Raw genomic sequence first — 25,664 nt, 5'->3', positions numbered from 1 at the left:
ATCGTCGGTGTCATTTATGGAGAAGAACTCAGCCAGGGCCTTTTCTATTTCACCCTTGCAATATTGGTCTTGCAGCAATGACTCATTAAGACGCCAGGTCCACTGACCTAGGGTAGTCTGGGGGGTTGAAAGCGTCATGTGAACTGGGGCATGGTCAGACCAGGTTATCGAACCTATGGAGGAGTGTATTAATAAGGGGAGATGCCTATGGCTCAGAAATAAATAATCGAGGCGGGAGTAGGCATTATGTGGGGGAGAATAGAAGGAGTAGTCTCTATCCGAGGGATGGAGAATCCGCCAGGAGTCAGCTAGCTGGAGGTCGTGAAACAGTCGTCTAACCTGTCGGTATTGACGTTGGGAAGCCCGGGGAGCGTGGGAAGATGAATCTAAGGATGGATCTATTATCCAGTTCAGATCGCTTCCTAGAACAGTCACCCCTGAAAGGAATGGTTCTATTTGGGAGAGTGCGGTGCGGAAAAATGAAACCTGGTCTTTGTTTGGCGCGTAGAGTGCGATAAATGTGTATGGGCAAGTGCATATGGTGCAACGAACCATTAGGAGTCGACCCGGGATCAACTTATGGACTGATACGTCTGACAGCTGGAGAGTCCTGGAGAACACTATCGCTACACCCTTTGATTTAGAATCTGGGTTATTATTATAAAAGGCCTGGGGGTAGCGGTAGTTAGTCAGGGGAGGATTTTTAGCTGAGATTTTGAAATGCGTCTCCTGGACCAGTGCAACATCTACTCTATCAGCCCAAAGGGATCTCAAAAGGGATGATCTTTTTTCCGGTATATTGAGACCTTTCGCGTTAATCGATGTGACTTTAATTTTGCCTGTAGACATCATAGGGGGTATGTGATATAATGGGGGGCGGTGAGTCCAGAATGGTCAATAGAGGAAGGGAGGGAGAGATAGGGAGGAAAAAGAAAAGGACAGAACATGGAGAAAAAACAATGAAAACATTCAAAAAACCCGTGATGGAGTTACCGATCCAGCTAAGGATGGGGGACCCAAGAGGCCAAACAGCCAGGAGCGGGTATGGGGCAGGTGAGGGAGCCACCGCCAAAGGCATAACGATAATGTGAAAAAAGTATGCATTAAACAGTATACATGTATAGATTTAACTAATTGCAAACAATAAGCTATAAGCCTTAAACCTCATCAACATAATGAAATCTTCTAATAGGAGGATGCAAGAATTTCTGTAAAAATGGAACAGGAAATTACAATAATAATCAACGACCCAAGACATATTGGGGAGGGGTGAGGGCGGAGCCTCAGTATCAGCGTGGTTTCACTTGGGGGTTCTTCAGACGTGTGAGATGGTATTACGTTGTAACCTGAGAATAGTGTCACGCTGCAAACCTATAGAAACTTTTTAAGTAAAGCTATATCAAACAAGAAATCTCAGGTAGTCAGTCAGGTGACACGTGAATCCTTGTTGGAGGGGGATCCGTTGGTGCTCTTCCCTCCAGCCTTTCGCACCACTTGCCAAGATGATCCTGTATTCAGGGATTGGTGTAATGGTAGCTCTGGGATAGGGAAGTCCCAATCGCGCAGGTCAGGTTTTGGTATACCAAGTCCTATGCAGAACTCTGGGAGGTCCGAGTAGGAGTTGAGGGTGTGGGTTTTCCCGGATGAGGAGACCTGGAGGTTAAAGGGAAAGCCCCACCTGTATTTCAATTGGCGTTTGCGGAGTTCATCCGTTAGGGGCTTAATGGCCTTCCGCTGTTGTAGTGTATGCCAGGACAAGTCTTGGTAAATTTGGATCGCGGAACCGTTGAAGTCCACTCCATCAAGTTGGCGGACTTTGCGCATGATGTCCTCTTTTTGGGAGAAATAATGCAAGCTGCATATGACATCGCGTGGTCTATCTGCGGAGAGACCCCTCGGGTTCAAAGCGCGATGAGCCCTGTCGAAAGTAATGGTGTCATTGGGATCGTTACCCAGGATCTCGTTGAAGATCTTTGTAAGAGCGTCGATCAGGCCCGTTTGAGGGACTTCCTCCGGCAGACCCCGAACACGAATATTATTTCTCCTCCCTCTGTTATCCAAATCTGTTATCCGCGTTTGGAGGGAGCGGATCTCCGATGATTGGGCTTCGATGACGGTCGTCAATGATTTTAGGAAAGTATCAGAGGAAGTTTGGTGGTCCTCCAAGCTCGACACCCGATCAGAGTTGTGAGAGATATCCTGTCTCATTGCGGCCAGTTCACGTCTCACTGTGTCTTGCAGGTCTTGTTTAGTGGGGAGATTTTTCATATAGGCTAATATGTCCTGCAGGTCTTTGCCTCCCGGGGTGTGAGCATGTGGTGTATCCGTGTTTGGGGAGGACTGGTGAGGGGTCTGCGGGAGGGAAGGGGAGGTTGTTGTAGGAGAGTTGTCTGTTGGAGCAGGCGAGGTAGGTTGTAGAAAGGGCCTCATTGCAGATTGCGACATGTTCCCCCGAGGAGTTGGTTTGCCGGTCTTCTGAGAAGATTTCTTGTTCTTGGGAATCACTCAATCAGCATCAGGAAGCTTAATTTCCTTGAGATCAGGTTGACGAGGAGAAGTACGGTTACATGGTTTTCATAAGAGTGCTTTCAGCGGCGCGGCTCCCTCTGGGTTGGCATCAGCAGCACATTACGGCATCGGTGGTCGCGGTGACCGTTCCAGGTGCATTTCTTATAGCATTATAGACTCTGAGAGACTGAGAAGCTAATATATAATTTCCCTTGTGTAAGCAAAAGTTTGCTTCTCCACTTAATTGCCTCAAAGTGACCACCAGGGGGAGCCTTCTGAGTGAGCTGTAGCTTAGGACCTGAGGATAAATGTGTCTCAGGCCTGCTGGATGTTGGGAAATGGAGTCCCCGGCTTCAAGGGGGAAACCAGGCCACAACCCACAGGGGGGTGTTAAGGCCCCCTTCAGCTCTGTGAAACCAGCCCCCCCAGCAGTGAATCCCAGCGGTGGAGCAGCCGAGCGGCTCTGGCTTGTATGTGTGGGTACTGTGGTGGGGGAAAAATGTGTCCCTATACCAGAAATGGCGTGTCAGGTAGGGCTGTGGTCTCTGGCCGCCTCGTTGTTTGTCCCGGGGCTTTGCGTCCAGGGGTAGGGAGGGCCCTGGGGTCTGCAGAGCGTGAAGGGAGAGGGATGGGTGTGCAGCTTCCGATGCGGCCGGGCAGTTCGGGCGGAGGGATTTGCCGCGCCTCGGGGATGCAGGGGAGAAGCAACCAGCTCGTGGGAGTCCCGGCAGCTCCGTGCAGGCAGCTGGTGCGGCGGTCGCGGGCCAAGCTCCGGCTATGGAGCAGACTCACCGCTTCGTTGGGACCCGTCCCTCCTCTCCTCTGATGAGTCTCGATGGGCTCGGGGAGAGCTACGGGGTCTCACTGTTATGTCCGTACGCGGCGGGAAGTCGGTCTCGGGTGCAGCTTCTACTTCAGGCCCCGGTCTCTGTCTGGGGAAGAAGGCCGCAGTCCGCGGGAGCGCTTAAAAGCGCTCCCCGACTTCGCGGGTTCCTCAGGTGCCGGCAGCAATATAGGGGGGGCCTCTGGGGTGTCGTCTGGTCGTTTAGGGATGCGGGTAAATAGGGTTAGGAGCCCTTATAAGTGCCAGTTCAGGGAGATCTGGGGAGAAGCACGTCTACTGCACTTGCCAGCCAAGCCACGCCCCCTGCTATCAGTTGTTATAACACTAGTGGGCAGCATCACTGGAGACGAATCTTCTGATCCTCACCAGTAGCTTCCGTGCTCTTCTCCGTAATAGTTTGTGTCTAGATGCATCACATACGCAGCGCCACAGCTGGCAGCAATAAGTTTAATAATAATAATATATTTTTTTTTTATCCATAATAAATGTCTTTCATTAGGAAACGATAGCCATACCGCTAGTCTGGATCCCGGACGTCACAATACCGATGTCGTAATCCCGACTAGCAGGGAAATACAGATGCCGGAATCCCGGCGCCACAGGCTTTCCTCACTCTATGCAGTAAGGAATAAAAAAGGAGCGCTTAAAATACATTAACGCCATACCCTCCGACTGTACCTTTTTGGCAGGTACAGTACCTTTTTTTTTTTTTTTTTTTTTATGGTCTGTACCGATTTTTGGCTCTCCAAACTTACATTGAAAGTATAGGAAAAGGGGCGTGGCAACGCCCCCTTTACCCGTGGCCATATCCCCTTTTGAATTTGTACCGATTTTTATGTGTAAAATGTTGGAGGGTATGTAACGCTAGTACTTGTTGAAAAAAGGGGGAGGGGTTAATACTTGTAATGTATTACTTGGAACTTGTTAGGTGGAGTCTGTGAAGCCAAGGGTTCCAAACTGTGGCCGTGTATAAGAAAGCCGCTCAGAGCATGAAAATGCCGTTCAAAGCATGAGTGGAATACTATCTATCCCTACTTCTACCTGACGGGATTTCCTCCTCCGCCTCGTCTCCGGCTGGTTCCCTCTGCTGTGGCGCGTCCGCCTGTGAGCCCTGCGGCGCTTAGCGACTGGCATCACTGCTGCTTGCTTCTGCTGGGAGCAGAGAGAAGCAAGCAGCGGTGACGCCATTCGCTAAACACCGCAGGGCACGCAGGTGGATGCACCGCAGCAGAGGGAACCAGGCGGAGGAGGAAATTCCGTCAGGTAGAAGTAGGGATAGATAGTATTCCACTCATGCTTTGAACAGCATTTTCATGCTCTGAGCGGCTTTCTCATACACGGCCACAGTTTGGAACCCTTGGCTTCACAGACTCCACCTAACAAGTTCCACAAAAGGGCTGTATACATTGCAAGTATTAACACCCCCTCTCTTTTTTCAGCAGGTACTAGCGTTAGTATATTTTAAGTAGAGATGAGCGGTTTCAGATCCGAACCCTACCGAACCTCCCTACCCGAGTCCGGCTCTGGTTTTCCCGCCTGACTCGGAAACCAGAATGAGGCAAAACGTCATCATCCCGCTGTCGGATTCTCGTGGGGTTTGGATTCCATATAAGGACCCCCGCGTTGCCTCCATTTTCACTCCAGTCTCGGAGAGTGTAGTGAGAGGACGTGTCTCCGTCCTCAGTGTCTGTGTGGGTGGGAAAGTGGGGTGGCGATTCCAGTGCTGTCTTGTGCTGCTCAGTCCAATGTAGTGTCTTATGCTGCATCAGTCCACCCTGTCACAGTGGGGGTGTCCTCTGCTGCTTTATGTCCCCAGTGCTGCTGTATAAGTCCCTTGCAGTTTTGCTGTGTTGTCTTGCATCAGACCAGGGGTAGTGCCTTGTGCAGCATCAGTCCAGTGACCAGTCACATTGGTGGTGTCCTCTGCTGCCATATATCCAGTGTTACTGGCGGATAATTCCCGTGGTACTGGCAGATAATTCCCGTGGAACTGGCGTATAAATCCAGTCCAGTGGTACTGGCGTATAACTCCATATAAATCCATATAATTCTGTATAACTCCAGTCCAGTGGTGCTGCCATATAAATTCAGTGGTGCTGTCCTGTGCTGTATATTATTTACTCCAAATAAAGGAGTTATTAATATTTAATCAAAATAATTTTCACAGGGTTTGCCCTGTGTGGTGTAGAGGTACGCTCTCCTCTACCGCATATTGTTCTATAACTCCAGAAAAATAATGGAGAACAAAAATTTGGAGGATAAAATAGGGAAAGATCAAGAACCACTTCCTCCTAGTGCTGAAGCTGCTGCCACTAGTCATGACATAGACGATGAAATGCCATCAACGTCGTCTGCCAAGGCCGATGCCCAATATGATAGTAGAGGGCATGTAAAATCCAAAAAGCCAAAGTTCAGTAAAAAGACCCAAAAAAATAAATTGAAATGGTCCGAGGAAAAACGTAAACTTGCCAATATGCCATTTACGACACGGAGTGGCAAGGAACGGCTAAGGCCCTGGCCTATGTTCATGACTAGTGGTTCAGCGTCACATGACGATGGAAGCCCTCATCCTCCCACTAGACAAATTAAGAGTTAAGCTGGTAAAAGCACAGAAAAGAACTGTGCGTTCTAAGATGTTATCACAAATCCCCAAGGAGAGTCCAAGTGTGTCGGTGATTGCGATGCCTGACCTTCCCAACACTGGACGGGATGAAGAAGCCCATTGTGATGCCTGGGCAAAATACCAAAAAAGATACCAAAAAATCTGTAATAAGTAGGGGTAAGGACGTTAACCACCTAGGAACATCCTCCCTTATACGTCACCTGCAGCGCATTCATCAGAAGTCAGTGTCAAGTTGCGAAACTTTGGGTAAGAGCGTAAGCAGTCCACTGACGCCTAAATCCCTTCTTCCTCTTGTACCCAAGCTCCTGCAAGCCACACCACCAACTCCTTCAACGTCAACTTCCTCCTCAGTCAGGAACGTCAGTAGTCCTGCAGGCCATGTCACTGGCAAGACTGAGGAGTCCTCTCCTAACTGGTATTCGTGTGGAGGATCCTTGAGTGGTACGCCTGCTGTTGCTGCCGCTGCTGGGAGTTGATCGTCATCCCAGAGGGGAAGTCAGAAGACCACTTGTACTACTTCCAGTAAGCAATTGACTGTCCAACAGTCCTTTGTGAGGAAGATGAAATATGACAGCAGTCATCCTGTTGCAAAGCAGATAACTGAGGCCTTGACAGCTATGTTGGTGTTAGACGTGCGTCCGGTATCCGCCATTAGTTCAGTGGGACTTAGAGAATTGTTTGAGGTACTGTGTCCCCGGTATCAAATCCCATCTAGGTTCCACTTCACTAGGCAGACGATACCGAGTGACGTCAGAAAAAGTGTCCACAGTGTCCTAAAAAATGCAGTTGTACCCACTGTCCACTTAACCATGGACAAGTGGAACAGGGCAGACTAAGGACTATATGACTGTGACAGCCCACTGGGTAGATGTATGGCCTCCCGCAGCAACAACAGCAGCGGCACCAGTAGCAGCATCTCTCAAACGCCAACTTGTTCCTAGGCAGGTTACTCTATGTATCACACTTTCCGTAAGAGGCACACCGCTGACAACCTCTTACGGAAACTGAGGGACATCATTGCACAATGGCTTACCCCAATTAGACTCTCCTGTGGATTTGTGATATCGGACAACGCCACCAATATTGTGCGTGCATTAACGTCTGGGCAAATTCCAGCACGTCCCATGTTCTGCACATACAATTAACTTGGTGGTGCAGATTTTTTTTTTTAAATGACAGGGGCGTGCAGGAGATGCTGTCGGCCCGAAAAATTGCGGGCCACTTTCGGCATTCAGCCACCACGTGCCGAAGACTGGAGCGCCATCAAACACACCTGAACCTTCCCTGCCATCACCTGAAGCAAGAGGTGGTAACGAGGTGGAATTCAACATTCTATATGCTTCAGATAATGGAGGAGCAGCAAAAGGCCATTCAAGCCTATACATCCACCTACGTTATAGGCAAAGGAGTGGGAATGCACCTGTCTCAAGCGCATTGGATAGTGATTTTCATCTTGTGCAAGGTTCTCCAACCCTTCGAACTTGCCACACCTGAAGTCAGTTCAGACACTGCCAGCTTGAGTCAGGTCATTCCCCTCATCAGGCTTTTGCAGAAGCAGCTGGAGAAATTGAAGGAGGAGCTAAGACAGAGCGATTCCGCAAAGTATGTGGGACTTGTGGATGGAGCCCTTCATTCGCTTTGCCAGGATTCAAGGGTGGTCAATCTGTTGAAATCAGAGCACTACATTTTGGCCACCGTGCTCGATCCTAGGTTTAAAGCCTACGTTGTACCTCTCCGTCAGACACAGGTCTGCAGAGGTTCAAAGACGTGCTGGTGAGAAAATTGTCAACTCAAGCGGAACGTGACCCGCCAATAGCTCCTCCTTCACTTTCTCCCAGAACTGGGGCTGCGAGGAAAAAGATAAGCTTTCCTAGACCACCTTCTGGCGGTGATGCAGGGTAGTCACGAGCGAGTGCTGACATCTGGTCCGGACTGAAAGACCTGCCAACGATTACTGACATGTCTACTGTCACTGCATATGATTCTATCACCATTGAAAGAATGGTGGACGATTATGAGTGACAGCATCCAAGTAAGCAAGTCTGACCGTCCGTACGTACGTATACTGGCAGGGAAAAGAGCCAATTTGGATGCCCTTGCACAAACTAGCTTTATTTTACCTAAGTTGCCCCCCCTCCAGTGTGTACTCCGAAAGAGTGTTTAGTGCAGCCGGTAACCTTGTCAGCGATAGGCGTAGAAGGTTACTTCCACAAAATGTGGAGAAGATGATGTTCAACAAAATGGATTATAAATTCTTCCGGGAAGACCTTTACCAGCAATTGCTCCCAGAAAGTACGCAGGGACTGTGATGGTGGATTCCAGTGGGGACGAATTAATACTCTGTGAGGAGGAGGATGTACACACTGAAAGGGCTGAGGAATCAGATGATGAGGTGGACATCTTGCCTCTGTAGAGCCAGTTTGTGCAAGGAGAGATTGATTGCTTCTTTTTTGGTGGGGGCCCAAACAAACCAATCATTTCAGCCACAGTCGTGTGGCAGACCCTGTCGCTGAATTAATTGGTTTGTTAAAGTGTGCATGTCCTGTGGGTGGGAGGGCTCAAGAAAATTCCATCTTGCACCCCTTTTTCTTCTTTGCATTATGTGCTGTTTGAGGCCTATTTTTTATTTTAAGTGCCATCCTGTCTGCCACTGCAGTGCCACTCCTAGATGGGCCAGGTGTTTGTGCCACACACTTGTGTCGCTTAGCTTGGTCATACAGCCGCCTCGGTGCAACCTTTTGGCCTAAAAACAATATTGTGAGGTGTTCAGAATAGACTGGAAATGAGTGGAAATGAATTTTATTGAGGTTAATAATACCGTAGGATCAAAATTACACCCAAATTCTGTGATTTTAGCTGTTTTTATGTTTTTTAAAAAAATCATCCAGATCCAAAACCAAAACACGAAAGGGTGGTTTTGGCAAAACCAACCCAAAACCAAAACACGAGTAGAGAATTTGAACCAAAACACGAAAAGTGCCCGCCGCACATCTCTAATTTTAAGCGCTTCTTTTTTATTTCTTATTGCATTAGCACCTTTTTTGGATTAGCAAATTATACCAACAGCGCAGTGTATAATTTATATTAGTTCTTTCCTCACTCTATGGGTGTCCACAACACCTATAGAGGGAGAATAAATCTTGGTGAGCCCCAAGGGGCTTGCTAGCGCTCACCCCACTGCCAGCATACCTGTGGTCGGGATCCCGCTGTCGGTATACTGATGGCCGGGATCCTGACCTCCAGGATTACATGCTGCTACCATTTGATTTTATGACCTCTCCCCTTATTATAATCTATAGAATGGGTGAATTGCTTATGGACAGATATAACGTGCACATAGCAGATTTTGCAGGGCCAGATTAACCAGGGGATGGATGGTGCTACAGCTCCAGGCCGCCACATAAAAATAGGGTATGGATCACAGGGTCAACAGTCATTAGGTTGACATGGTCAAAAGGTTGATATGACAAATGGTCAACGCAAAAAAGATTGACACAATTTTTCATGTTTTTTTTTGGTGTTTTTGCCGTCAAAGCATAAGGAACACAATTAGTGTACTGCGTCCCCTCTCATGGCTTCGGGGGCAAGGTGACTCCCTCTGCACAGGTTATTTTTCCCAATTGTATTCCACATGGATGGTAAAGTATTAAAAGTTGAAAAAAATTAACCTCCTATCCCCCCAAAAAATTTTCGACTTTTTGTATAAACAGTGGTGACCTTTTACCTGTTGATTTAATGACCATGTTGACCTTTTGTCTATGTCAACATAATGCATGTCGACCATTAGTGGTTGACCTATTGACTGTCGACCTATCATCCGGATACATAAAAGTAGAGCCATCATCATGGCTGCATGATGATGACCAGCTAGGCACACAGTCGCCATAAATCATAAGTATGCAATCTATGTTTTTATGGATTTTGTGAGATGGTGTATGGGGTGTAAACACCCACGTGGCTCTAGACGCACCCACACTGCACTGGTCAAAGCTCCTCCCCTTCGCAGTATAGACCCTTGAACATTTTTGTGACCCAGACCATGTGGCCCTTATTCTGGCCCTGAATATTTGGAGTTGAAATAAATGGTTTTCACATCATAAAACAATTGTTTCATGTATGAAGTATTTTCTTTGCGTTCACTATGTGAGCCATGGTGACAAACTCAGGCATAAAATCACCAACATATCTTTCTATAAAAAGTATAATTGCCAGTTCTACCTGTGACAAGAGAAACAGTCCAGCAGTTTACATATGTACATGTATATGCAATGACCCAAAATAAACCATACTCTTAAGTGTTAATGTTAACATCGCATTAATGTTCAGTTCTGCACAAAACAAACAACTATAGAAAGATTAGATTGGCCAATAATTGTTTTCTCATTTACAGTGTTTTTTTATGCATCTGAATTATTATGTAAGTAGACTTATTTATTTAATAACTGATATACCAGAGCAATAGTTCCTATCACTCATATAATAAAAATTCTGAACAGGCGTTTCTCACTCTACACTGGTGTAAAAAGTTTGAATATGTGTGTTATCTGCCTGTTCATGCTTATCAGAGGAACATGGAAGCAGTATGCACAGGAGCTTGTGGGTCTCTGAGTGTGGGAGGGCCCATGGGTGGGTTGGGGAGTCATGCACTGTGGATAAGCAGCTTGCTTCATCCTCACTGTGTGTAAGTGTGAGCCAGTCATGTTGTCTCACCATCCTGCACTATGTATGGGAGGCGTGTGTCTGGCCATAGGGTGGAGCTCACTGCAGTGTGACATGTCAAGGTCTGCAAACGGAGTGTTTGCCTGTAGCTGAGTTGGTGCAGAAGCTGACTCTCCTGTCCGGATGAGTGTAGGGACAAGAGCGGCTAGGTCTCTGTTGTGAGTATGCCACCCCTCCTCTACATCTGCTTGTGACAGCAATGACTTTCCTTTCCTTGAAGTGTAGTGCAAGTCTCTTCACTATCCTTTTGCATACTGTAAACGTGGGTACTTTTGTAATTGGATTTCTTCCTAGTCCCTGCTCGGAAATGTGTGGGGTTTTTGTGTTAATTTGCTGTTGTGTATATAATCATAATATGTAGTAGCTAGCAAATATTTTGTACATTTCTGACATCTGTGACATTTATTATGTCTCTGGCAATCATCATGTTTGGGAACATGTTTATAAGAGCACCCTGCAATTAGAGCAAATCTCATTAGCCCCACATATGACTTACTCATGGTGAATTTACTTTACGGACTAAATTTAGTTTATATAATTGTACTGTTCCCTTTTGGCTAACAAGTCGGGACTACTTTGGTAACATTACATTAAGGTGCAGCACTTGCAATTGGCCACAGTCAGTCACTTTGTTCCGTTAAGCAATGAATAATATACACTCAAAACTAAATGAAATGAAATGAAAAGGAAATTGAGCACACTTCTGTATAGTGTCATGTTACAATTTGTTGCAGGCTAACTCGCCTATCAGGTGATCATCAGGCCTTAATATACAGTATAGTGGAACCCGATTGTCACTTAAACATAGGTGACTTAGGTTACAACTTACTGTATTATACTTTATTCATTAATGTTTTTCAATCACTACTTGATTTGAACACAGATACTGTTATGAATATTTGATGACGTTATTTGGGTTAATTTGAAAGCCACAACCATCCAATATGGGTACATGTATGTGCGTATATGTGTGTGTGTGTGTGTGTGTGTGTGTGTGTGTGTGTGTGTATATATATATATATATATATATATATATTTCTTAAGTAATTGACACCATGTGATGGTGTAATTTTAGTCCTGTGCTAGCTAACGTGGCAGGTGTTGTGTATTTTTATTCATAATGCAAGTGCACGCAAATTCACAATTAATGTCTGATCTGTTCCTACGGAAAGGATCCAACATCCCAGTATTCAATGAGCTGCCAAATCCGATAGGATTTGGCCGTTCCAGACAATGCTAATCTGACTTTTTCGGATTGACATTGTCTGAAACGGGGCTAAAACCTGTCAGATTTGGCTGCACTTCCCATAGAACACGTGGATCAGCGGCTATTCCGCTGATCCACGTGTTTTCCGACAAGTCGGAATTGCCGACTTGTTGGAAAAACGGCAGATGAATTGAATAGGCCGGAACAGTTTCCGACCTAAAAAAGTCGTAACTGCCGTCTTTCCGACAAGACGGCAGTTACGACTACAATTGAATACCCCCCTAAGTCATATTGGCTGAGAGGTTGGAAGGGGCACATTCACATAAACAAAGTTCAGTAAAGACATATCCTAGCAAATACATGTTATTCTGACCAGCAATTATGTACCTTTCCGGTAGTGGGATACATACGATATCTTGGCAGATGGAATGCCTGCTGTCCGTATACCGACCGTGGCATCCCGGCACCGAGTGCACTCGCCACAGGTTCTGTTACCACTCGGTTGGTGGCGTGGATCCACCAACGGAGTTGGGAATACTGGGCCAGTGTCGGGATTCTGTCTGTCGGTCTCCTGAACGCCGGGATCCCGACAGCTGGTAAACTACATCCCACGCTCATATATGCTGTCCATGAAGATCCTCTCGCCTCAGGACACATCTGTAGATGTGTACTGCTGTGCGTAATGTGTGGAAATGTCCAATTTGTTTGCATGCACTTTGAGTCATTTGCACCCATTTCTCCTACGTCCTAGAGGATGCTGGGGACTCCAAAAGGACCATGGGGTATAGACGGGATCCGCAGGAGACATGGGCACTTTAAGACTTTAATGGGCGTGAACTGGCTCCTCCCTCTATGCCCCTCCTCCAGACCTCAGTTAGATTCTGTGCCCAGAGGAGACTGGTCACACACTAGGGGAGCTCTACAGAGTTTCTCTAAAAAAGACTTTTGTTAGGTTTATTATTTTCAGGGAGACCTGCTGGCAGCAGGCTCCCTGCTTCGTGGGACTGAGGGGAGAGAAGCAGACCTACTTCTGTGAGTTCAAAGGCTCTGCTTCTTAGGCTACTGGACACCATTAGCTCCAGAGGGTCTGATCACTTGGTATAGCCTAGCTGTTCGTTCCCGGAGCCGCGCCGCCGTCCCCCTCACAGAGCCTCAAGTAAGAAGCCGGGTGAGTAGCAGAAGCAAGAAGACTTCAGAGGCGCAAGAGGACTTCAGTTCTACCTTGAGGTACCGCGCGCCATTGCTCCCACACACCCAAGGCACTACATGGGTGCAGGGCACAGGGGGGGCGCCCTGGGCAGCAATAAAACCTCTAACTGAGACTGGCAAGTTGGTATACAGTGCTTAGGCACTGTATACAGACCCCCGCCAGTATAAAGAAAAGCGGGACACAAGCGCGCCATTGAGGGGGCGGGGCTTCGTCCTCCAGCTCTAACCAGCGCCATTTTATCTCCACAGCTTGCTGCAGAGACGCTGCTCCTGGCCCTTCACTGCTGTCACAAGTAACAGGGTGCAAAAAACAAGGGGGGGGGCACAGCAATTTGGCGTTGATTACTATTATATAAAAGCGCTTATAGGTCTGGGGCATTATTTAATTCTTTCAGACCGGTGAGGCGCTGGGTGTGAGCTGGCAAACTCCCTCTCAGTCTCTCTGAAGGGCCTTACTGTGGGTCTGTCCCCTATAGCCCAGTGTGTTTGTGGGTGTCGGTACGCGTGTGTCGACATGTCTGAGGCTGAATGCTCTTCCCAGGAGGAGGCTGTGGTGGGGGCTGAACAGAATGAGGGAGTGACTCTGTCGGCACCGCCGACTGCTGATTGGGTAGAGATTTGGAATGTTTTAAATAAAGTGTGGCTTTGTTGCACAAGAGGTTGGACAAATCTGAGGCTCAGAACCAAGCATTCAGACAATCCATGGGAGATGTTTTGTCACAATCTCAGAACCCCTCAGGGTCCCAGAAACGTTCATTTACCCAGATAGCAGACACAGATACCGACACAGATACCGACACGGATTCCGACTCCAGTGTCGACTATAATGATGCCAAGTTACATCCTAAGGTGGCTAAGCGTATTCAGTACATGATTGTGGCAATAAAAGAAGTGTTACATATCACGGAAGACCCCGCTGTTCCTGAGACAAGGGTCTGTATGTTTAAGGGTAAGAAACCTGAGGTAACGTTTCCTCCCTCATGAACTGAACGCTCTTTTTGAAAAAGCTTGGGAATCTCCTGACAAGAGACTACTGATTCCCAGGAGGATTTCTATGGCGAATCCATTTCCCTCGGGGGATAGGTTATGGTGGGAATCCTCCCCTACGGTGGACAAAGCCCTGGCGCGTTTGTCCAAGAAGGTGGCGCTACCGTCCCCGGACACGGCAGCACTTAAAGATCCTGCCGATCGTAAGCAGGAAACTACCTTGAAATCTATTTATGTCACTACGGGTACGCTGCTCAGGCCGGCCGTGGCATCGGCATGGGTGAGTAGCGCTATTGAAAAGTGGGCAGATCACTTGTCATCTGAAATAGACACACTGGATAGGGAAAGCGTGTTTTGACACTGGGTCACATCAGGGACGCGGCAGTCTATCTAAAGGACGCTGCGAGAGACATTGGCCTCTTGGCTTCAAGGGCCAATGCCATGGCAATCTCGGCTAGGAGGGCGTTGTGGACGCATCAATGGAATGGTGATGCTGATTCTAAAAAGGCTATGGAGGCTCTGCCCTTCAAAGGTGAAGTTTTGTTTGGTGACGGCCTCGCTGACCTGGTTTATACAGCTACCGCGCGGGTAAGTCGTCCTTTTTGCCTTTTGTCCCTCCACAGCAAAAGAAAACCCCTCAATACCAGATGCAGTCCTTTCGGTCTCATAAATTCAGGAAAGGACGAGGGTCCTCTTTCCTTGCTGCTAGAGGTAAGGGAAAATGAAAAAGATCGCCGGCTGTGGCAAGCTCCCAGGAGCAGAAGTCCTCCCCGGCTTCTGCCAAATCTACCGCATGACGCTGGGGCTCCGCTGCGGGAGTCCGCTCCGGTGGGGGTGCGTCTTCAGCTCTTCAGTCAGGTCTGGGTCCACTCGGGCCTGGATCCTTGGGTGCTGGAAATTGTGACCCAAGGGTACAAACTGGAGTTTCAAGACGTGACTCCGCACCGATTTTTCGAATTGGCTTTGCCAGCTTCTCTTCCAGAAAGAGAGGTAGTCTGTGTGGCAATACAAAAGCTGTGCCGGCAGCAAGTCATTGTCGCGGTACCTCCGTTACAATGGGGGGAAGGGTTTTGTTCAACCCTGTTTGTGGTCCCGAAACCGGGTGGTTCGGTCAGACCGATTCTGAACTTAAAATCCCTCAATCTGTATTTAAAAAGATTCAAATTCAAGATGGAATCTCTCCGAGCAGTGATCTCCAGTCTGGAGGGGGGGATTTTATGGTGTCAGTAGACATAAAGGATGCTTACCTACATGTCCCCATATATCCTCCACATCAGGCGTACCTGAGATTCGCTGTTCAGGATTGTCACTACCAATTTCAGATGTTGCCGTTTGGTCTTTCCACGGCCCCGAGGATTTTCACCAAGGTAATGGCGGAAATGATGGTACTCCTGCGCAAGCAAGGGGTCACAATTATCCCGTACTTGGACGATCTCCTGATAAAGGCGAGGTCACAGGAGCAGTTGCTAAAAAACGTTGCACTCTCCCTGACCGTTCTACAACAACATGGCTGGCTACTAAATTTGCCAAAGTCGCAGTTGATTCCGACAACACGGCTGTCGTTTTTGGGCATGATTCTGGACACGGAACTACAGAGAATTTTTCTCCCATTGGAAAAAGCTCTGGAACTCCAGAACATGGTCAAGAAGCTTCTGAAACCAGCAAGAGTGTCGGTTCATCAATGCACTCGACTGCTGGGGGAAATGGTGACGGCCTACGAGGCCATTCCGTTTGGCAGGTTCCATGCAAGAACTTTTCAGTGGGACCTGTTGAACAAGTGGTCCGGGTCCCATCTACACATGCACCGGAAGATAAGCCTGTCCCCCAGGGCCAGGATTTCTCTCCTGTGGTGGCTCCAACTTTCTCACCTTCTAGAGGGTCTCAGGTTCGGGATCCAAGATTGGATCTTGGTGACCACGGATGCGAGTCTCCGAGGTTGGGGAGCAGTCACACAGGGGGTAAATTTCCAGGGAAAATGGTCAAGCCAAGAAGCTTGTCTACACATAAACATTCTGGAATTAAGGGCCATCTACAACGGCCTTCTACAAGCGGAACATCTGCTGCGCGGCCTACCCGTCCTGACTCAGTCGGACAACATAACAGCGATGGTGCACATAAACCACCAAGGCGGAACAAGGAGCAGAGCGGCGATGGCGGAGGCCACAAAGATTCTTTGCTGGGCGTAAAAACATGCAAGCGCTCTGTCAGTGGTCTTAATTCCAGGCGTGGACAACTGGGAAGCAGACTTCCTCAGCAGACACTATCTCCATCCAGGAGAGTGGGGTCTTCATCAAGAGGTCTTTGCAGAAGTGACGAGTCGTTGGGGACTTCCTCAAATAGACATGATGGCGTCTCGCCTCAACAAGAAGCTTCAGACGTGTTGTTCCAGGTCGAGGGACCCTCAGGCAGTAGCTGTGGACGCTCTAGTGACACCGTGGGTGTGTCAGTCGGTCTATGTGTTCCCTCCACTTCTTCTCATCCCAGAGGTGATAAGGATCATAAGAAGAACAAGGGTTCAGGCGATACTCGTTGTTCCAGATTGGCCACGGAGGGCCTGGTATCCGGATCTTCTGGAATTACTCATAGGAGATCCCTGGCCTCTTCCTGTAAGAGAGGATCTATTACAGCAGGGGCTGTGCATGTTCCAAGACTTACCGCGGCTGCGTTTGACAGCATGGCGGTTGAACGCCAAATCCTAGCTCGAAAGGGTATTCCCGGAGAGGTCATCCCCACTCTACTGAAAGCTAAAAAGGAGGTAACGGTGAAGCATTACCACCGTGTTTGGAGAAAATATGTGTCTTGGTGCGAATCCAAGAAGGCGCCTACGGAAGAATTTCAGCTGGGTCGTTTTCTCCATTTTTTGCAAGCTGGTGTGGATGCGGGCCTTAAGTTAGGCTCCATTAAAGTGCAGATCTCGGCCTTATCTATTTTCTTTCAAAAGGAATTGGCCTCGCTTCCAGAAGTACAGACTTTCGTGAAGGGCGTGCTACACTTCCAGCCTCCATTTGTGCCCCCCAGTGTCACCATGGGACCTTACCGTGGTGTTACAGTTCCTTATGTCGCATTGGTTTGAACCTTTACAAAAGGTTTAGTTGAAATTTCTCACTTGGAAAGTGGTCATGCTATTGGCCTTGGCGTCCACAAGTTGGGTGTCAGAGTTGGAGGCTTTGTCTCACAAAAGCCCCTACTTGGTTTTCCATGTAGATAGAGCGGAGTTGAGGACTCGTCAACAATTTCTCCCAAAGGTGGTTTCTTCGTTTCACATGAACCAACCTATTGTGGTACCTGTGGCTACTGAAGCCTTGTCTGAGTCAAAGTCTCTCGATGTGGTCAGAGCTTTGAAAATGTATGTAGCCAGAACGGCTCGTATTAGGAAAACAGAGGCGCTGTTTGTCCTGTATGCTTCCAACAAGGTTGCGGCCCCTGCTTCTAAGCAGACTATTGCACGCTGGATCTGTAATACGACTCAGCATGCTCATTCTACGGCTGGATTGCCGTTACCGAAATCTGTGAAGGCCCATTCCACTAGGAGGGTGGGCTCGTCTTGTGCGGCTGCCCGGGGTGTCTCGGCGTTACAACTTAGTCGAGCAGCTACTTGGTCGGGTTCAAACACTTTTGCAAAATTCTACAAGTTTGATACCCTAGCTGATGAGGACCTCATGTTTGCTCAATCGGTGCTGCAGAGTCATCCGCACTCTCCCGCCCGGTCTGGAGCTTTGGTATAAACCCCATGGTCCTTTTGGAGTCCCCAGCATTCTCTAGGACAGGGATGGGGAACCTTCGGCCCTCCAGCTGTTGTTGAACTACACATACCAGCATGCCTTGCTACAGTTTTGCTATTTGGCCATGCTAAAACTGTTGCAGGGCATGCTGGGATGTGTAGTTCAACAACAGCTGGAGGGCCGAAGGTTCCCCATCCCTGCTCTAGGACGTAGGAGAAATTAGGATTTTAATAGCTACCGGAAAATCCTTTTCTCTTAGTCCGTAGAGGATGCTGGGCGCCCGTCCCAGTGCGGACTTTTTTCTGCAGTACTTGTTAATGGTTATTGCTTTTGTTACACAAAGTTTGTGTTTTGTTTAAGGTCAGCCTGTTGCTGATCTCTTTGGTTCACGCTGTTACCTGGTTTTAGTTAAATGCCATGTTGTACGGTGTGTTGTGGTGTGAGCTGGTATGTATCTCACCCTTAGTTTAACAAAATCCTTTTCCTCGAAATGTCCGTCTCCTCTGGGCACAGTTCCTATAACTGAGGTCTGGAGGAGGGGCATAGAGGGGGGAGCCAGTTCACGCCCACTAAAGTGCCCATGTCTCCTGCGGATCCCGTCTATACCCCATGGTCCTTTTGGAGTCCCCCAGCATCCTCTACGGACTAAGAGAAAAGGATTTACCGGTAGGTATTAAAATCCTATTTTTTTCAATCAAGTCTGCATCAGGCCCCGTACTGTGTATCTATTTTTATTTCTGCAGCGGGGTACACTGGTATTCCACAGGGAATAACATCGGGGTGTAGAGTTGGATCTTGATCCGAGGCACCAACAGGCTAAAGCTTTGACTGTTCCCAGGATGCACTGCACCGCCTCCTCTATAACCCCACCTCCAGGCACTGGAGCTCAGTTTGTAAGTTGGTGCCTGCAGAACAGGTCACTAACAGGGGGGGCTGCGCTAGGCAGCCCTGAAAAGAGCTTTTTTACGAAGACTTCAAGGGCTGCAGCACTTTCTATGTCATTCTGACATGCTGTGCTGCGGCTCCATCACTTCCCTCAGCGGCGCTGCATACTCCCGCGGCCTGGTAACCGGGCACTTGCAGCGGGGACGCACTGGTTTCTAGGCACACCACCGCTGCTGCTCCTCTGGATCGCGTTGCTGCATGACAGGGAGGAGGTAAGAGGGTCCCGCCGGTAAATCGCGATCCGGTCGCAGTCCCAGGAGACGGACCGCGCCACTGTCGTGGACACTGTGGCCGTACAGAGACCCCACTATATCCACCAGGCAGGGAACACAGGTTGGATTTACTAAAATCCATTTGTAATAGGCTCCACAGTACCCGGTGGTGAAGTCCAACAGAGGGGATAAGGCGCTGACCTGTAGCCCCTCCCCCAGCTCCGGGCGCCATCTACTGCTAGTGTTCCCGCCCTGTAGCTGCATTTCTCTCACCCTCACTCCCTGCTGAGATTTTGGCACCATCTACACTACTAGCTGGGCTGATCTCCGGGACTGCTGGGCACTGTCTTCTCTGTAAAACCACCTGTTTTGTCAGCCCTGTGTATTTACAGACAATTAAGTATTCTACATGTCATTTTAGACAATGTTAGTTAAGAACAAGTGTACTGCTATATGAATATTTAGTACAAGTATATGATATACATCCAGTGTTTACTGTGCATTGTTATATCTGTATACATACAAATCTATTTATAGATTTACTAGTCCAGTGCAGTTTTATTGTATTTTATGTGATGATTTCTGCATTGTACTTGTGACTGAGTGTGCATATAGCTGCTGCTTTCTATTCTGTGTATCACACGTTTTGCTATCACTATATTCTGTACCCTGGGGGGCTAAGTGCGTCAGGGTCTCATATAACATAAAGTGTTCCGCGGGATATACTGTTTGGTATTTGTCACTGTGCGTTTCAGTCACCTCACACTGCTTAAATCATCTGCTTGTGCTCTGCATTTGCTGTCACATAACACAGGGGTGGTTTTTTTTTGCAGGTATTGTGTTTGTCTGGCTATAATGTACTGTTACGCCCTAAGGTTACATTCCCAATAATGTCTGCTGCACATGGCGGAAAATCCGCAGACGCTCCTGCATAGTGCAGTGCTGGCGCCACGGATTAGACTGAGGAAAAGGTTTCAGCTGAGGGTTCAGGTACTGGGTGCCCTGCACCTTCCAGTCAGTCTGCAGCACCTGTGGTAAATCAAGACCCACCTTGGGCTGCATTTTCAAATATGCTGACTACGCTTGTAACATGGCTTACGCCCCCTGTGCGACCTCCTGTGCCATTACAGCCATATATTGTCCCTGTAGTTAACCCGCCCTGGGCGGATACTCTGTCTACCCAGTTACAACAATTAAATCAGTCTTTGGTTAGACAAAAACCTACCCCTCTCCTTGCTGGGGCCAAGGGGTCATCTAAGCGGGCCATTTCTTCCTCACAATCCACTAATATTTTGGATGATTCTACCGATGAGGATGGGGATTATACTGATCCGTCAGACACTGATACAGTTGCTTCCGATTAGGAATCTACAACTCAAGTTGATGATCCTGTCCTAGTGGAGATTATCAAGCTGATTCTCCAAATTGATGCTGACCTGATAAGTTCAAATGTCAGAAGGTTGCTAAAGTAGTTTCACCACATTCTGACCTTTTAATTGACATACGTCAGGAATCCTGGTCATCTCCAGGAAAGAAGTTTTCCCTGTCTAAAAAGATGCTAGCTTGTTATCCTATCCCTGCGGAGTTGAGTAACAAGTGGGAAAATCCACCGCCGGTGGACTCTCATGTCGCCCGTCTTGTGGTGTCATCTACTCTGCCTGTCACCTCACTGAAGGAACCGACCGATAAGCGCGTGGAGGGATGCCTGAAATCTATTTACACTCTTACAGGTGCTGTACATAGACCCACTATGGCTGCCTCTTGGGCGGAAAAAAAGGCAATTGAGGATGAGCTGCCTCAGGATTTTTCTGACACTGCCAGACAATATCTGTCGTAGATTACCACAGCCTCTCGCTATATTCAGGAGGCGGCCTCTAATGCAGGGGTCATGGCGGCCAAGGCATCTACTATGTCTATCCTGGCTCGCCGGATTAAGGTCCTGGAAAGTGGACCTAGACTCTAAAAAGACCTTGGAGGTGCTTCCTTTCAAGGGAGACATACTATTGGGGGAGGATCTGAACAAGATTGTGACTGACTTGGCGACGGCCAAGACTGCATTTCTCCCTAATACTAATCCTTCTGCTCCACAGGCTAAGAGTACAACTTTTCATTCCTTTCGACCTCCAGGTAAAGCAAAAGGTCAGGCGTACCCGAGAGAGACTCGTATTTCCAAAACCACTAAGCCCAAATCTAAACAATCCTGGGCCGCCTGTCAGTCTGCTTCCAAACAAGACAAGCCTGCTGCATGATGGGGCGGTCCTCACCCTGGGGAACCCCAGGGCGGGAGGCCAACTTCTGCAGTTCGCCCAGGCCTGGTTAAAGACCACTTCAGACGCCTGGGTGCGAGAAGTTGTCTCTTACGGGTATGCAATCTCTTTCAAGAGCTGTCCCCCTCGCCAGTTCTGTTCAACGGTTATCTCCTCGGATCCATTGAAAGCACAAGCTCTACACCTGGTTGTACAATCCCTCCTGGAAACAGGAGTGGTGGTGCCGATACCTCTGTCCCAGAGAGGCAGAGGTTACTATTCAACCCTGTTTCTTGTTCCGAAACCAAATGGGTCTTTCCGGTTTATCCTCAACTTCAAATCATTGAACAAGTTTGTGAGAGTGTCCAGATTCCGTCTGGAAATCCTGCACTCTATTGTGCTGGCCATGGAACCCGAGGACTATATGGTATCCCTGGACATACAGGATGCTTACCTGCACATACCTATTGCCATTTCACATCAGCAATATCCGCGGTTTGCTATTGGCAACCTTCATTTTCAATTCCAAGCTCTGCCATTTGGACTGGCCACGGCACCTCTGACTTTCACCAAGGTCATGGCCGTGATGACGTCTTTCCTCCGTCGTCAGGGAATCAGGATCCTGTCGTATCTAGAAGACATGCTGATTCTGGCGAACTACCAAGAGGTCCTCCTCAGTCAACTGGAGATGTTGGTCCAATTCCTACAAGCCCACGAGTGGCTCATCAATTGGAAGAAGTCCTCGCTGGTCCCTGCTCGGAGCATGGTGCACCTGGGGGCGCTGCTGGACACACACAGCCAAAGACTGTTTCTGTCTCCAGAGAAGGTCCTGAAACTTCAGGACAAGATCAGATACTTCCTCTCTTGCCCGAGAGTGTCGGTACACTCGGCGATGCAAGTACTAGACCTCATGGTGTCGGCTTTGGACATCGTAGAGTACGCTCAATTTCATTCCCGCCCTCTGCAGAGGTTAATCCTTTCCAAGTGGGACGGCCTGCCTCATCGGATCAGGTCTCAAATGATCTCCTTGACTCCAGAGGTCCGTCTGTCACTGAGCTAGTGGCTACAGGACCAACAATTGAGCAGGGGCCGTCTCTTCTGGATCTCCAACTGGGTCCTCCTGACAACGGACGCCAGCCTGCGAGGTTGGGGCGCGGTATTGGAGCAACACTCTCTCCAGGGGCGGTGGACCAGGGAGGAATCTCTCCTCCCGATAAACATTCTGTAATTGCGGGCAGTGTTCAATGCGTTGACAATGGCCCTGCCTTTGGTACAGAACAGGCCTGTTCAAGTACAATCAGACAATGCCACCACGGTGGCATACATAAATCATCAGGACGGGACTCGAAGCCGCATGGCAATGATGGAAGTGTCAAAAATCGCCATCTGCCAGCCATATCGGCAGTGTTCATTCCCGGAATCCTCAACTGGGAAGCGGACTTCCTCAGTCGTCAGGACGTGTACGCCGGAGAGTGGAGTCTTCACCCAGAAGTCTTTCAACTTCTAGTGGACAAGTAGGGCCTATCAGATATAGACCTGATGGCATCTCGACACAATCACAAGGTTCCAGTCTTTGGAGCAAGGACAAGGGATCCTCAAGCAGCATTCGTGGACGCACTGGCAATTCCATAGAACTTTCGGCTGCCATACATGTTCCCTCCGGTGTCACTCCTGCCCAGGTTAATATGGAAGTTCAAGCGAGAAGGAGGAATACTACTTCTAGTCGCTCCAGCGTGGCCCAGACTGCATTGGTTCTCAGACCTGCAGGGTCTCTCGATAGAGCGTCCTCTTCTACTTCCTCAACGCCCAGACCTCCTCGTTCAGGGCCCTTGTGTCTACCCGGACCTGGCCAGTCTGGCTTTGACGGCGTGGCTCTTGAAGCATCACTCATGAGAGCAAAAGGATTCTCTGAGGCGGTCATTCAAACTATGTTGAAAGCCCGTAAACCAGCTTCAGCTCGGAGAATATAGAACTGTGCCTAATAACCAATATATGACCCCAGCTATGTCTCTTAAATCCCGGACCATTTAATCAGGTGTGTTGTGACGGAATAGCATGCTTTGATTCAGTGTAAAACTGAACAGAACACTGTGAAAAATTGATTACTAATCATCTATAAATGTGGATCCTACATTTGTTATAAAAATCAAGGGCACCGATGAGCTCATTCAAGTTATTAGCCCATGTGTGGAGTCTGCATGTTTTAGGGATTCCTCTGACTACGAAAGAACTTCTGAGGATTTTACCAAAAATCAAATTCAATGTTGCTACAGTGTACCTAAGAGAGCCTCTTAGTGTGGTTTCTAAAAAAGTTACTGTATAATATCCAATGTAACATTGTATCTTTTAAGTAGAGTCAGTAGAACGGTATGAAGTTCTAGGAGAGTTGTTTTTTATAATTGTATGTGTTACTGTGAATTATATAAAATTAAATTTTATTAAATTTGATACTTTTTTGGTGACAGTGCTTCATATTGTTGTTTTTGTTTTTTGTTTTTGCTTTGTCCTATCGTCCACCCTTTCTGATTTTTCACCGTGATCGGGCAGTTCTTTGAACTCGCCCAGGTTATTTGCCTAAGGTGGTATCATCTTTTCACCTTTAACAGGAGATTGTAGTCACGGACTTCCTTTCTTCTGGTTTGTCCTCCAAAGAGTGATCTTTGGATGTGGTATGGGCTCTCCGTATTTATGTGGAAAGGACCGTCTCTATCAGGAGGTCAGATTCCCTTTTTGTACTTTTTGGTTTTCACAAACGTGGCTGGCCTGCGAATAAGCAAACCTTGGCCGGATGGATTAGAATGGTGATTGCACAAGCCTATGCGCAGGCTGGACTCCCAGCTCCTGCTGCTATAAAAGCCCATTCTACTCGGTCTGTTGGACCTTCTTAGGCGTCCGCCATGGCGCGTCCGCAGAACAATTGTGCAAGGCGGCTACGTGGTCCTCAGTGAACACATTCATCAGGTTCTATGCCTTTGATACCTCCGCCTCCCAGGATGCTTCCTTTGGACGCCGGGTTCTTGTGCATGCTACAGTGCGTCCCCTCCCATGAGGAACTGCTTTAGGACATCCCCGATGTTATTCCCTGTGGAATATCGGTGTACACCGCTGCAGAAAAGGAGATTTATGGTAGACTTACCATTGTTAAATCTCTTTCTGCGAGGTACACTGGGTTCCACATGGCACTCACCCTGACCCACTTAGCTTCTTTGGGTTTGTATTGCATTAGCCGCTGGTCCCTTCTCCTGTTGTGAGAATGTGGGTCTATATGACTAACATCTACCGTCTCTCTTACCTGCTACTGCATTGGACTGGTTAACAAAACCGAGCTCCAGTGCCTGGAGGCGGGGCTATAGAGGAGGCGGTGCAGTGCATCCTGGGAACAGTCAAAGCTTTACCCTGTTGGTGCCTCTGGATCAAGATCCAACTCTACACCCCGATGTTATTTCCTGTGGAATCCAGTGTACCTCGCAGAAAGAGATTTAACAATGGTAAGTCTACAATAAATCTCCATTTCTTTAGTTTGGGTTCTTTTGTTCTTGAATTCTTTTTATAACAAGGGTATCATAGAATCAGATTTGGGAACTGATTGGCCCTTCGCACAAAAATGAACCCTTGTGTGTGTGTGTGTGTGTCTACGTAGAAGGGACTGATGTAAATGAAATATTCTTTGTAAAGCGCTGCGTAAATAACTTCTAAGAAATAATTATACTGTATGTACAGTAGTCATCTGGCGATGGATTTGAGCACATCCCACTACACAGAGTCTAGAGCTTTTTTAGAATGTAATGTAAGAAAACAATTACTATATAGAACTTTACCATTGTTCCAAAGTAGAAAACTTCAGATATTTCAATATCTACATTTTTGCGAGTGAGCTTATTTCATAGTGTCTTGGGGGTATTTATCAAAGCTTGGAAAGAGATAAAAAAAAGGGGGGTCTATTTACTAATCCTTGGATGGAGATAACGTCAGCGGAGATAAAGTACCAGCCAATCAGCTCCTAACTGCCATATCACAGGCTGTGTTTGAAAAATGACAGTTAGGAGCCTATTGGCTGGTTCTTTATCTCCGTTTACTTTATCTCCATCCAAGGCTTAGTAAATAGACCCCAAAGTACCAGCCAGTCAGCTGCTGCCTTTCATGTTACAGGCTGTGTTTGAATAATGGCAGTTAGGAGCTGATTTGTTCGTACTTTGTCCTTCACATTTTTATTTCTCTACAAGCTTTGATAAATACTCCCTTAAGAGGTTATACAATTAGTGCCGTTTTTTTCGACCAGTTGAAAAACTGCACTTTTCGCCTATTTTTAGGTCGAATTTACATTCAACCTATTCGATGCCCGTGACGTTTTTTCGACTGGTCGAAAAATCCGGCACTGGCGAAAACCATGGGTATCAGCAAATTCGCTGCCGATACACGTGTTTTGCCGAATTTGCGGACGT

The 25,664-nt window shown here is 47.8% G+C and overlaps 1 protein-coding gene across 2 annotated transcripts in view; it reads left to right on the top strand.

Moving 5' to 3' along the window:
* ACO1 (aconitase 1) overlaps positions 1–25,664 on the top strand; it is a 170,367-nt gene that overhangs the window by 32,986 nt on the left and 111,717 nt on the right. The window contains exon 1 of one of the 2 annotated variants that reach the window (XM_063914198.1): positions 10,750–10,852. The exons of the other annotated variant lie outside the window; for it this stretch is intronic. The gene's annotated coding sequence lies outside the window, so the exon portion shown is untranslated. Of the gene's footprint in view, positions 1–10,749; positions 10,853–25,664 lie in introns of those variants that run through there. 2 annotated transcript variants of the gene reach the window in all.

This window comes from Pseudophryne corroboree, chromosome 1 (genome assembly GCF_028390025.1).
Source record: "Pseudophryne corroboree isolate aPseCor3 chromosome 1, aPseCor3.hap2, whole genome shotgun sequence".
Classification (NCBI taxonomy): domain Eukaryota; kingdom Metazoa; phylum Chordata; class Amphibia; order Anura; family Myobatrachidae; genus Pseudophryne; species Pseudophryne corroboree.
This window is presented reverse-complemented; position numbering and strand designations above follow the sequence as displayed.